At 37.7% G+C, this 13,860-nt stretch overlaps 1 protein-coding gene and 1 pseudogene across 1 annotated transcript in view; one reads left to right on the plus strand and one right to left on the minus strand.

Annotated features, from left to right (window-relative positions):
• The window catches only part of LOC143673041 (uncharacterized), a 227,857-nt gene that overhangs the window by 30,727 nt on the left and 183,270 nt on the right, over nucleotides 1–13,860 (plus strand).
• On the minus strand, nucleotides 1,952–6,393 carry LOC143673034 (NEDD4-binding protein 2-like; annotated as a pseudogene).

Here is a 13,860-nt window from a genome sequence, read left to right on the forward strand (position 1 = left end):
CAATGCATGAATAACTAATGACAGAATCTACATGAGGTATCCCTCTTCTATGCTTATGAAGTTCTCTGCATAACTTCTTTGAAGCCATCATTTTGATGTCTTGTAATTTTTAGTGGCTTCCCTCCAGGAAGGACATATGTTGGAGGTCAGTATTCTGGAGGAAGACAGGAAAGGGTGAGCCTTTTCTTTCTCCTTGCTCTTATGTTTTTTACCCTGTATTCTTGTTGTAGTGATAAATAAGGATCGGAGTGTGTCTTTTGTCATTCAGAGCTTAGTGGAGGGCTAAGCTGGTTCAATGTGATGTCTCAGGGTAAGGAAACAAGGAGGGCTGCTTAACTGTCATTGGGTGAAGTCTTAGAGCTCTTTGAATTCTACTGTTTAGTCTGGATGTGTAGGGTTGAAGATGAACATTTAGAACAGGAGACCTATAAGTGATAATGATTGTACCTTTGACTGTATGGATCCTGAGTCTTATCTCTTGGGAATCTAATTGAGGTGGTGAGGATTTGGATTTGGAGATGGGACTGACTTAGCCAAGGGAACCCTAACATCTGTCACTGCCAGCAACAGGAAACCTCAACAGTTGGTGAATGTCTAACAAGCATTGCCTGATACAAATTGCAATGACTGCCACCTTTCCACATAGTGAGTAATAAACATAGGCACTTCAATTGACTGGATTAGCTCCTGAAAATTTTTATGAGAAGAATTTTTAAAAAATGATACATTCAAGCAATATTTCAATATCATAGTAATTTAGTAAATAGGGATAATATATTCAGAATATTTTTATAATCTGACTAGAAAGTAGGGTCAGCTAATTTACTGACTGGCAAATACTCAGTTTTCTAACTAAATATTATATATGTAGTTTAGCAGTGACTAGGATGTTCATTATTTGATCCAGCATAGAACTTCATTTTTAATTTTTTACATATATGATGAACCAGATTCTAATTATTATTAATCTCAACTCTTAATAAGGAGATGACTCATTAAAATAAAGTAATTTGATAGTCTCAACCTACAGCTATTTCCAGATTCTTTATGGTTTATGCACTATGTCCAGTGCACACCACAATAAGCATTGAGAGCAGATTAGAAACCCAGAAAGCATCATTAAATTTTAAGGACTGCAAAGACTCACTGTGCCTGGCTAGTCATTTACTGAAAGGCAAAGCCATTTTGCTTCAGATTCTCTTGTTACTACTTCAGGGTCCATAGGTATCTCTTGAGTCCTTTGTTGTTTGTTTTTCTTGGAGGACAAATGCGCTAGGTTTGATTTAATGTACAATTTTACTAAGTAATCTCTCAAATTACAATATGGAAAACACATAATTATGGAAGCAAGCAAGGCAATAATCATTTTGTATGGAACATCAAAAGCTTACAACTGTGGCAATTAGTGTGGCATACCTAGCTTAGATCAAGTTTGCATAGTGTTATCACCAAAGTGGTGCTTCCATACAGCTCAAGAGAACAGACAGTTTTCTAATTCCTTGGATATGATAAACCACAGAAACCCATCAAGGTCTCTTCAGTGACCTAGAAAATATATGTACCTTCCCTTCTTTTTTTTTCAAAGTAAAGTTAAGTTTTTATTTGAACTTGTTTGAGAAGTTTAGAAAAGAAAGTGTACTTTAATTCACATTCATATTATTTTGTTTCAAGGATAGATGCTACTTTAATAGCAAGACAGACATTTGTTATTACTATTTTATGTAAAATAGAAATAATTTAATCTCTAGAAATTTAAAAATTACAGAGTCAAATAGTAGAAACTAGGAAAGACACAGCTCAATCTGCAAATTTAAATCTAAAACAATGTTGATTAACAGAGATGGCTTATTATTACATAAATATCAACTAGTTTTCCAGAAGCAAAAACCTCCAGCTTTGAAAGTATATTTAAAACATTTTTACATTTTAACATTGACTTCAATCAGGTTAAAGCAGATTCCAGACTAAGAGATGCAGAATTAAATGAAAATGATAAAGTTATCAAATAGAGTGAGAGACAATGGCTTAATATTCATATACTTCATACCAAATCAAATTTTTCCTGTAAGGCAATTTCTTCTGACATTATTTCTCTGAGTGATACTTTTTCATTTTAGCATTCCATTGATCAAATAAGGGTAGCATTTCAGGCACTGCTAAAGTCTTCAATAATTTTCTGCCTATTCTGTGAGATGATTTTTGTTCAGGATTATTGAGACTAATATGCCCAACCAGGGGAGAATCTTGGATATGCTTGCCACAGGAGACTTCTTCTTGTCTTTGTCGTTCCATTACAGATTCCTTCCATTTCTCATGAATCACTTTAGCCAGATTCAGATCTATATGAACCACACAATCCTCAACTCTTAGAGATCCTGAATCAGTACCAACAGGGCCAAATAATTCATTGAGCTGAAAAGCCCGTTCAGGGGGTAATGCCAATTCCAGACAGTCTATGGTCAGAGATTTGGCCATCACTGGTGTAGGATTCAGCATGTCAGTTTTATATTCTTCACTAACTCCTGCTGACAAATTACTCCCTGCCATTAGAATTTTCTCCATTTCCTATTCATCTTCATTCATAAATTCTTCTGTATTTATATGAAATTTTGCATTATCCTTTGGAAGATTTGCATTTTTCCTTACTTCAAAAGGGCCAGTAAAATGAATTTCTTCATTTGATTCAAGATCTGAAGTACTCAAAACAGAGTTTAAAATATCAGACACATTCACAGAAGAATGTATATTGTCACCAATTTCTGTGGCAACTAGATTCTTCTCCATTTCACTCAGGTCTGTAGGGGTGGCAGCTTTTAGAGTACCTGGTAAAGACTGCTTCATGCTGTACAAACCTGAAAGCTCTGCCTGACTATTAGGAAGTGGTTCATTAGTATTCTTGAGATCTACAGTAGCATTAGGAAATACACTTGTTATTAACCCAGGTCTTTCAGGAGTTATAGCTCTTATTCCTGCTTGCTCTAAATCTCCATTTACTGCATCACAGACAGGCTGTGGGTCTATATTACTGATACCAAGTGCCTGGCTAAATTCTGGAACAGGAGAATTAGAATCCTCTGAAGTCTCTCCTTGACTAATAATTTCCTTCAAATTCAAACTTTGAGAACTTGGCAAAATTTGCGATTCAGCATATGATTTTTGGAAATTCTCAGATTCAGTATCCTCACATAACTTAGTTTCAGAATCCAACAAAGGGTTGTGGCCCAAATAATATCTTTGTTACACCACTCATATAGGTCTTTTAGGGCTTCTGATGAAAAGGATCCAAATAATTTACATAAAATGTTAAGACTTTCAGATTCATCAACACTGGTAAGGTCACTTTCTTCAACATATGTGCTTTTATCATACATTACCCTATATGGAATTGCTTCTTTAGCCTCTGATTTGGTGTTAATATTTAAAGTTTGTGCTTAAATCCATCTAATCTTCCTCTTAATAGAAGATTAATAGAAGATTAATCTTCCTGTCTAATCTTCTGTTAATTCTGACAGAATCTGAAACAGTAATTTTATTCTTTTCTACTTTCCATGAGAGAGAAAATCTTGTGGTGCAGTCTGGGTACACATGCCTACTCCTGTTCCAGAGACTTGTAGATTTATCCTCTGGAAATTCAGTTATAATTTGTGGTTCTACTACCCTAGAAATAGCACTTTCGGTAAAAGTAAGAGATATTGCATCTTGTCCATGAATCTTTGTACTCTGACAAGACTTATCATCATGAGGCATTTCATTGGGTAGCATTTCAGAACATCCTAGAGTTGAGTTGTCCAATGTCTTTGGTTCTTCAGGGCTTGTGCCCCAACAGGCCTCATGTGTTGTGTGTAAGGATATTTCCTTCATACTGTCATTAGTCCCAAATTCTAAGTCTGGTTCATTTAATCCAGCCTTTGGCATTCTTGATCTGTGTTCTGAGCTAAACGATCAGACGAAGGCCAGTCACCCACAATGCTGAATGAGTTTGATGTATTTTTTTCAGTATTTTCATAAGTACCATATTTACAGCTATTGAGGAATTCTAAAGTATCTTCACAATGTGACTTCTTGCCATCCTCTATACTTTCATGTGGACATCCTTGTTGCTGCATACTATCTATATTCACAGATACGCTATTATCTAATACTCCATGCAAATGAAGGGAATTATACTTCTTGTCACTTTGTATAGATGCAGTTTTTTCCATTTTTCAGTTCCTTTTTGTCCTCTGACCAATAGTCTTATCAACTGACCAGTCACCAACAAAATTTGATAGCTCCTGTCTCGGGAACTTTCCCAAAGTTGATCTGCTTTTTTGTTTCCCAAAGGCTTTTTTCTTTACAGTTGCTCTTTCTTCCAACATTTCACCAGATAAAGATTTTTCATCTTGAACAGACATAGTCTTTGTGAGACTGCAGTATTCTTGATTATTTTCGCCATAGCAAAAATTTGGTGATACTCTCTCTACAGAACTATATGCATCAGTTTTGCTGCACTCTTTTTCAGAAGCCATTTCTACTTGCTCTTCTTTTTCACTTTTGTCTGTTACTTGTACTTTGCTTTCAGAGTCAGAAAAATACATTTCTAGAGCTTCCTGAATGAAAGCACTCTGAATGCTATGATTCATATCAGCTATTTCATTTTCTCCTTTGTTTAAATCTGCATTACAAAGATAAGCAATATTCTCGGGTGACATAGTTTCATTAATCAGTTTGAGTTTCTTCTCTTCAGTTAACTCTAGGTGCTTCAAAGACGAGGATAAAATGTTTTCTTCCTTTTTAGAGGTAATATCTTCATTGTCTTTTGGGCTGGTAAATCTGCCATAAGAAGATGCACAAAACTCAATACATTCAGCTTTCTTTTGAACTGAAGAGCCCATGATCATTGGCACTGAAACAAAATGCTGATAGTTTTCCAACATTCTTGTTATTTTTTCTTTGCTTACTCCTTGCAAGTTCCTTTGGTTTGAACTTCCACCATATATCTTGTTCCTGGAAAAGGACTTTATATTTACGTTTTTGAGACAAAGCAACATATGGCTTCATTTCCCATGCCTGTAGGTTTGTATTATCTATTATTATAGGAGATACCTTCTTCTCAAATGCTTCTTTTGTGCGATTCTGGTTCCATTCATGTGCTTCTCCTAAGTACTTTATATCAAACTGGTACTGTCCATTTATGTAAAAATAATCATCAGTACTAAGAACGATTCCAGCCAGATTATCCCCTTGCAAAATCCTTGCCAAAAGGATTTCCCTGATCCTGGAAGTCCTCTGAGAAGAACAAGAACTAGTCCAACATAAGATGTCTTCTTTCTTACAGCCTAAGAAACTGGAGTTTCTTGTACTTGATAAGCACTACTTTCCTCTTTTTGTTTCTCCATGCCTTTGCTGCAGAAGTGTGAGAAATAACAGAGGGTGGAAATGTATAGCTGACAGGTCTCCAGCATGTAGCTGTGGTCATGACAGGAGTTACAAAGCCATGGTTTCTTTGAAAGAGGTCAAAAGCAGGAATCATTGGATTCCACATCGGTGGAGGTGGAGAAGGAGACAGTAGTAAAGGAAAAGGGGTAAGTACCAGGCAGTAATTCATATCCTTTCCCTTTGGTGGCAGTTCAGTATATTTGCATGGTTTGAAATTGAACCCCTCAGAAGGTATAAGCACATCAGGGGCCAAAGTAGATTTCTGACCCCCACCTGCAGCAAGTAAATCGAGCCCTGGGTTTTGTGCAGAAAGATTTAAAGGAGACTGAGGTGCACTAGCATCCAAATCTACAGGGACTTCAAAGAATTGAGCCTCAATACACTCAGATTCTAAAGGTTCCTTCTGTCTTTCTTTCATCATGATTGCTACAACCCATGATAGAGTCATCTGGCACATTTAAAGAAGAACTGAGAAGACAATCATCAGGATAGTCATCTTCCAATGCCAATGTGTTATCCCCTATAAAACTTTTAGACTCATTCAAAACTGAGTGTGAAATTAAGGGATATGCACTTAATGTAGAGGCAGAGTTCTCTAAATTTTCATTTTGCAAATCCAAATTTTGTGTAGAAAGAATGGAAGTCATACTATTTGAATCTGAATTTATAAATTCACCAGAGTCACTAAAACTATTAACATCCTACAAAGGCAAAAATGAGTGTACTTCATCATCAGGAGAATAATTCACTTTCTCAAAAGCATTCTGTATTAAGGAATCCAAGTATTCAGCTAGCTGCATGTTCAAAAATGAATCCATTTTTGAATCCTCCCTATCTCCATCAAAAGGACACTTTTCCATTATATCATCTCCTATTGCACTTTCTTGGGTCCCAGAAGCAACTAAGCTTTTTAAAGATGATTCTTCTGTTTTGGCATCAGCAGCAGATAATTCTAATAAAAAACCCATGGCATTTTCAACTCAAAGGGTTGTTGTGAGGATTAAATAAGATAATCCATGAAAAAGTGCTGTGCACAAGGCCTGGCACCTATTAAGCACCCAATTATTGTTCCCTTTGAAATCACATTCAGAAAGCATCAAATATACTACATCAGGATCCAGATCAGAAAACATCTCTGATATATTGGTGAGGAGTTCTTCCTGATCAATTTTTGTCTCATACATGGAAGTAATAGCAGTGGTTGACTCCTCATGACTAGCAATACCGGACACGACAACTTCCTTAGAGTCTGTAGTCTTCTGAAAAGGACTCCCCCTAAGACTTTTCCTTCTCCTTGGTGTTCTGATTCCAAAAACTAAAATGCTTCCCTTTTTTTATTTAAGATGTTTGATATTTAAAACATACCTCAAAGAAAACAGGGTTATATATCTTGCATATTCCAGCAGTAATAGGACGTTTTTAGTACCTGGAATTCTCAGGTCCATCTCTTTCTCACAAATAAAATAAAAATATCATGTGCCAGATACATGCATTATCTCATTTAATCTTCCCCTGCTCCTGCAGCGGGCGGAGGACGTTGATGCCCGGGCCATCACCCTTTCCCGCCACTGCCACTGCACTCTCTGGGGCTGTGCTGGGTTGGCGAGCAGTGGCGCCCGCAGGGGGCGGGGGCGGGGGCGGGGAGACGCGCGGCCAGAGCGCCGGGTGGGAAGACACTGCCGCTCTCCGTCCGGCCGTGGAAGAGCACCCTTTTGTAACTTCCCTTCTGAAATAGCATTCTTACTTTATTTTATTTGCCTAATCCTCAATGAGTGGCTTTCAGAATATTTCTACTATGTATTTTAAAAACATTGGATATTCTGATATATGCTATATATTTCACTTCATTTTGTTTTCATAACATCCCTTTAAGATGAACATCAAACTATTTTTCATTTGAATGGCCCCAGTGTTCCAAATAATTCCAGTGATTTGCTTAAGACAGTCTGAAAGCATGGGCATTGTTGAGTGACACAAACAAAGGCTTCTGACTTCACTTTCTCTTTTCCTTAGTGCAGGTAAGATCACATTTTACCTGTCCTTAAAGTTCTCTATTTTCTTTCCTCTTTTCTTTATTTTCTTGTTCTCTGTAAAGGTATGATTTAAAAAATGCAGGATTACATTTAGTCTCCATAATGTAAGTGAAGCAGATTATATGCTAACCCTTTTTAGCTTTGGTTCAGTTGCTTTGAAGAATCTGTGGAAAGCAATGTCTGTACATGGTGAGAGCCTTTCACTAATGATAGATCTAGGTAACATTAAGACCCTGCTATGTGCTGAACACTCCACTGAGAACCTTATATGTAATATCACATTTTGGCCTCCCATGAACCGTATGGCAAAGGGGGTATGGATAAGGAAAGTGTAGCTTAAAACGTTTAGGTAACTTGTCCAAGGCCACTTGGCCAGTTGTAAACCTAGCAGTCTGGCTCCAGTGCCCAGATACTAAATTTTGCTCTACTATAGCTTGGCTGCATTTTTTTTTTTTTTTTTTTTTTTTTACATCTAGAGGGATGTGAATTTCTGCTTAGTGATATATAGATAGATATAGCAGACAGGTTACAGAGTGTACAGGTAGGTGAGAAGTGTAGGTGGTTCCATAATGCCTTCTAGTCAATGTAGGCAGAAAGACAGGAGTGTCATAAAGTGGTCCTATTTCTACAAAGCTCTGCCAACTTTCATGGTCATCCTGAATATAGTGAAGATATTGAAAGAGACAACAGAGAACAACCCTGTAGTTTCTGCAGCTTTTTCAAAATTCAAATACAGAATATTGTGCTTTTGAAGCACTGAGTTTGGTCTTCCAAGTTCTCTTTTCCTACCTCCATTGAAACATGTCCCATGTAGTTTGGACCAGTTAGCACCTTTGGTAAGTGCCTAAGACCAAGCTCATGGTGAACCATGGATCTTTTACTATCTAGTGGTATGGCAAAGGATCTGAATAGAAACAAATATGATGCATATGACCAGGAAGGTTAATTTTGCAAAGAATCCAGGAGTTAACCTGAGTATATCCCCAAGCATCTACATGTGGGTGGGAACAAAGGGAAATTACTGACATTGAGTTAAATGACAAAAACCAGAATCTAGGCAATATCCCAGGATGTTCAGAGGGTAACAATATCATTGAAAGGATTCCTGTGTGTCTGGGCTGGTCAAACCTTTGTCACTACAAAGTTCTGAGAGGAGGAAGAGCTTGGTCAAAATTGGGACTGGCAAGTGTCCACCAATTCCATGATTGTATGATTATGAACTTGGTGGTGGCAGTGGGGGTGTGTTTCTGTGGGCCTCTCAGGTCAATTATGTTGGCCATCCCCTCCAAGAGGCCTTGCGTTTTATGAGGAATAAATGTGTGTTTGGCATATTGTGTACTTTTTTTAAAAAGAAAGTTCCTTGTACAAAATGGATAACCTAGTATTAGATATTTTTAAAATATTTTTTTCCAACAAGATAATGTGCATATGGCTGAGAAACCAAATGGTACCAAAAGTCTAATGATAAAAAATGGCCTACTCTTCCCCCTTTACACATACCCTTTCATTTGTCCAGGTGTTTCTTCTGCTTATTGCCCTCATATGTCTAAATGAAGTGAATATACAGGGATTTTTTTCCCAGACGAACTTTAAATGTATTCTGTTGAATTTCTGTTATTCTAGGCAAGGATTAGTTTCTTTTAAACTATTTCTGTTCTAAAAAAATTACAGACATCACACATATTTTAAGAAATAATAATTTCCATATGCATTATTATGATTGTGTAAATATTATTTACAGCAGACCCAAATTTTCTATCATTGTTACATTTCCCTTCTTGTGCAACATTTTCATCTTTCTAGACTTTCTCTCTTTTTCACACTTTTAAAATTATGAAATTAATATGCAAAGGTTCAAAAATACAAAATGTTGAGGTTTAATAAATAATATTGACAAATCTGTAAGTACCTCCCCCTATTGTAATTCCTTATCATAATTTTCTCCCTCTGCCCTGGAGGTAAACACTTTCTGACTGATGATCATTTCCTTGCTTCATCATATAGTTGCACTGATTATACATAAAGGTCTAAACAACATACTTTTGCCTGTTTTTAAAATTTTTTCTAGGTGGAATCATAATATATGTATTCTTTCATAGGTTGATTTTTATTTTTTTAACATGGGCAGGTAATGGGAATCAAACCCAGGTCTCCAGCATGGCAGGCAAGAACTCTGCCACTGTCCCACCATTGCCTGCCCCATAAGGTGATTTTTTTTTCTTGAATATTTTTATTCAACATTTGATTGTTTCAAGTCATTGAATGTAGCTATTTTTCATTCATTTACATTGCTGTGGTATCCCATTTTATAAATATAATACAATTTTATGGATTCTACTTTTGATGGCTATTTGATCACGTTATTTTGAATCTATTAAAAACACCACAACTAGGCACATTCTTCAACATGTTTTTGTGCTCATGTGCATGAGTTTCTCTAGGTGAATTCCCTACAAGTAGGCATATATTTCTTCAGTTTTACCATACGATGCCAGCTATTTCCATAGTGGTTGTGCCAATTTAAACACTCACCAGCCATGCATAAATGTTCCTGTTGCTCCACTTAGTGGAGCAGTATCACTTCTTGTTATCAGAAATTTTCATTTCTCTTTCTTTTCTTTGGCCAACCTGGTGGGTACCTTGTGTGATTACTAAAATGGTTGACCACACTTTATGTTGATTAGCCACTTGGATTTCCAAGTCAAAGAGCATCTTAAATATTTTGCCCATTCTTTCAATTGGAATCATCTTGATTTTCAGGAGTTATTATTATCATTATTCTTTTATGTTCTGGATAATAGATGTATTATATATATATACTTCAAATATCTTTCCTCATTACTGTCTTATCTTTTAACATTCTGTCATGGTAAGGTTCATGTGTCAACTTGGTCAAGTGGTGGTACCTGTTTGTCTAGTTAGGCAAGTGCTGGCCTGTCTGTTGCTATGAGGACATTTCATAGGATTAAATCATGATCACATTTGCTGCATCCACAGCTGATTCCATTTGTAATCAGCCACGGGGAGTGTCTTCTGCAATGAATGATGCTTAATATAATCACTGGAAGCCTTTTAAGGGGAATTCAGAAGAGAGAGGCTCTCTTCCAGCTTCAGCTGGTGAGCCTCTCCTGTGGAGTTCATCCAGAACTTCCATTGGAATCATCAGCTTCACAGCCTGCTCTACAGATTTTGGACTCTATGTTCCCATGGTTATGCGAGACACTTTTTAAATTTTATAGTTACAAATATTTCCTGCTGATTCTGTTTCTCTAGAGTACCCCAACTAATACAACTTGGTACCAGGAGTGGTTCTTAAGAAACAGAATCTTAAAACTGGGTATTTATGAATGGTTTTCTACTCTGACTGGACTCAAAGGCACCAAGAACTCTGATTCTCATAACCAGAATGACACTCCTAATCCATGGAGTGAGTTGGCAAAAGAGGTATTCAAAATATCGCCATTCGATTCTTCTAATGCTTCACTTGTATGAAGTCAGACTCTGGGGGATAATGTTTTTGACACTTTTATAGAGTTTTGTGGAAATAGCAGGTATAACGATGTTGGCTGGTTGTTGTTGTTAGATACACTGGATATATTAAGTAGTGAAAGGAATGGGCTTAAAGCTTCAAATGAGAAGCTTGAGCGCTGTCTGACAGATGTAGAAATATCTATGAGTGTCTTGAAGGAAAGTCTTATTTCCTGTAGCTGTAGACTTGAGATCTCTGAAAATCAGACTCAGAATCTTATTGTTAGAGTAGCAACTTTACAACATAAACTGAAATCTCAATCTTGCATAGTGTCTGTCATTAAAGTGAGGGCATTGATTGGAAAGGAGAGAGGGACCATGAAAAATGGGATGGTGACACTTGGATTGATAATGATGTTGGGGGCAAGGTTGAAACCCTAACCCACGCTGAGTCTTTAGAGAACCCTGTAATAGTCTGCCCTGAGGACATAGCTGCCCCACCTCCAGCCTGCCTTGAGGAGTTGGCCACCCAACTTCCACCTGAAGGTATTAGCTCTAGAGTGATTAATCCTGTTTCACCAGATGAAACTGCAAATGAATGCCCTGAAGCAAATGGGTTGAAAGATATTTCTAATTCTTTTCATGACCCACCCCCACCCCCCCTCATTTCTTCCAGACCTATAACTAGGCTAAACTCCCAACAGGCCCCTAAAAGTGAAGTACAAAGTATCACACACGAGGAGTTATACTCCAAAAGAACTGTGTGAGTTTTCCAATTTATATAGACATAAATCAGGGGAATATATGTGGCAATGGATTTTAAGGGTGTGGAATAATGGTGGGAGGAATATAAGGCTGGATCAGGCTGAATTTATTGATATGGGCCCACTAAGCAGAGATTCTGCATTTAATGTTATAGCTCAAGGGGTTAGAAAAGGCGTTGACAGTCTGGATGATTGTTGAAACATGGATCAAAAGGCAGCAGATGTTACTTGAGGTTGAAATGCCAAAACTGCACTGGTATAATGTAGATGAGGGGATCCAGAGGCTTAGAGAGATGGGAATGTTAGAGTGGACTTATCATGCAAAGCCTGCTCTTATACCCTGGAATGTCTGGAGGATGCACCTTTTACCAGAACAGTGAGAAATAAACTTGTGGGATTAGTACCATCATCCCTGAAGAGCTCTGTAGTTGCACTTCTCTGTAGGTCAGATATTACTGTGGGAACTGCTGTCACTGAATCCTTAAACACAATGGGGATGACACGTTCTGTGGATACCAGTCAGCCTCTTTCCCCAGCACCTCCTGTCATTGCCCAATGGGCTCATGAACAAAGTGGTCATGGGGGTAGGGATGGAGGTTATGCATGAACTCAGCAACATGGACTTTCACTCTCCAAGGCTGACCTAGCTACAGCCACTGCTGAGTGCCCAATCTGCCAGCAGCAGAGACCCACACTCAGCCCCCAATATGGCACCATTCCCTGAGGTGACCAGCTTGGCCACATGGTGGCAGGTTGATAACATTGGACCACTCCCTTCATGGAAGGGGCAGCAATTTGTTCTAACCAGAATAGATACACACTCTGGAATTGGTTTTAATTTTCCTGCATGCAGTTCTTCTGCCAAAACTACCATCTGTGGGCTTACAGAGTGTCTTATGCATTGCCACATTATTCCACACAGAATTGCTTCTGATCAAGGAACACTCTTCACAGCAAATGAAGTGTGGGAATGGACACATGCTCATGGAATTCTCTGGTCTTACCATGTTCCCCATCATCCAGAAGCAGCAGGATTGATAGAACAGTGGAATGGCCTTTTGAAAACTCAATTATGGTGCCAACTGGGTGGCAATACCTTAAAGGGCTGGGGTAGTGTTCTCCAGGAAGCTGTGTATGCTTGGAATCAGCATCTGCTGTGTAGTGCTATTTCTCCAACAACCAGGATCTATGGGTCCAGGAACCAAGGGTTGGAAATGGGAGTGACATCACTCATCATCAATGAAAATAACACAGTTACTTGCTATGTGGCTTCCTCATCAGCTTTATTTCACTTTTTCCCAACATTCTTTTGCCTGTTATTCTTTTGGGTCTATCACTCATCAAATAATATTTATGGAGAATTAACAAAGAAAACAAACAAGCAAACAAAAGAAAAAGAAAAAAATAAATATTTATGAAGTATCTATAATGTGCCAAGTGCTATCTTAATGCTCCAGTATCACTGTAGCTTTTAAAATTGCTTTTTGGGAAGGATGTACAGTAAGTCGTATCTCTGAATGTGAGTTGAAACCAATTTAATACTACCTCTTCTTGCATGAAGTCTAATTTGGACATGGAGGTCCTGGTATTTGTTAGGCAAATTTGGGAGTGTTAATTAGTATGCAGCTAAGTTATTGGGCTTTGACAGTTTATGTGAAGTTTCATCACCTCCCTGACATACTGATTTACCAAAAGTCGAGTTAAAGGAAATTTAGGAGTCTTGTTACTCTTGTACTTTTAGTTAGCAGGTGAGAAAGCTGAGGTCACAGATGGCAATTGTGAAAAGATTTATATCAAATTTGTATCAGAACTGGCATCAGCACCTGGGTTTTCTGACTCTCGATTGAAGGATTTTTCTCCATCAATTAAGTGTGGGGAGAACCTAAAAAGGAATGAGCCCAGAAAGGACTAAAAGGCTGAAAACCAGACTCAATCCTGATTTGCAAATATTTGTCCTGGACAAAGTGAGGCTAATGGAAGAATTCATAATGAGATACATTAAGGGTATAAATGACTTTTAGGGCAGGAATTGTAATGATTAGCACTTTATGTTCATTGAAAGCACAAAAAGAACAAATGTATTTAAATTTGCTCCTCTGAAGTTTCTGGTGAGAAATAAAAATTCCCTATAGTTAAATGTAGGAAGATGGTTCTGGAGACAAAAAAGGAAAAATTTT

This window comes from Tamandua tetradactyla (genome assembly GCF_023851605.1).
Source record: "Tamandua tetradactyla isolate mTamTet1 chromosome 25 unlocalized genomic scaffold, mTamTet1.pri SUPER_25_unloc_2, whole genome shotgun sequence".
NCBI classification, from domain to species: Eukaryota; Metazoa; Chordata; class Mammalia; order Pilosa; family Myrmecophagidae; genus Tamandua; species Tamandua tetradactyla.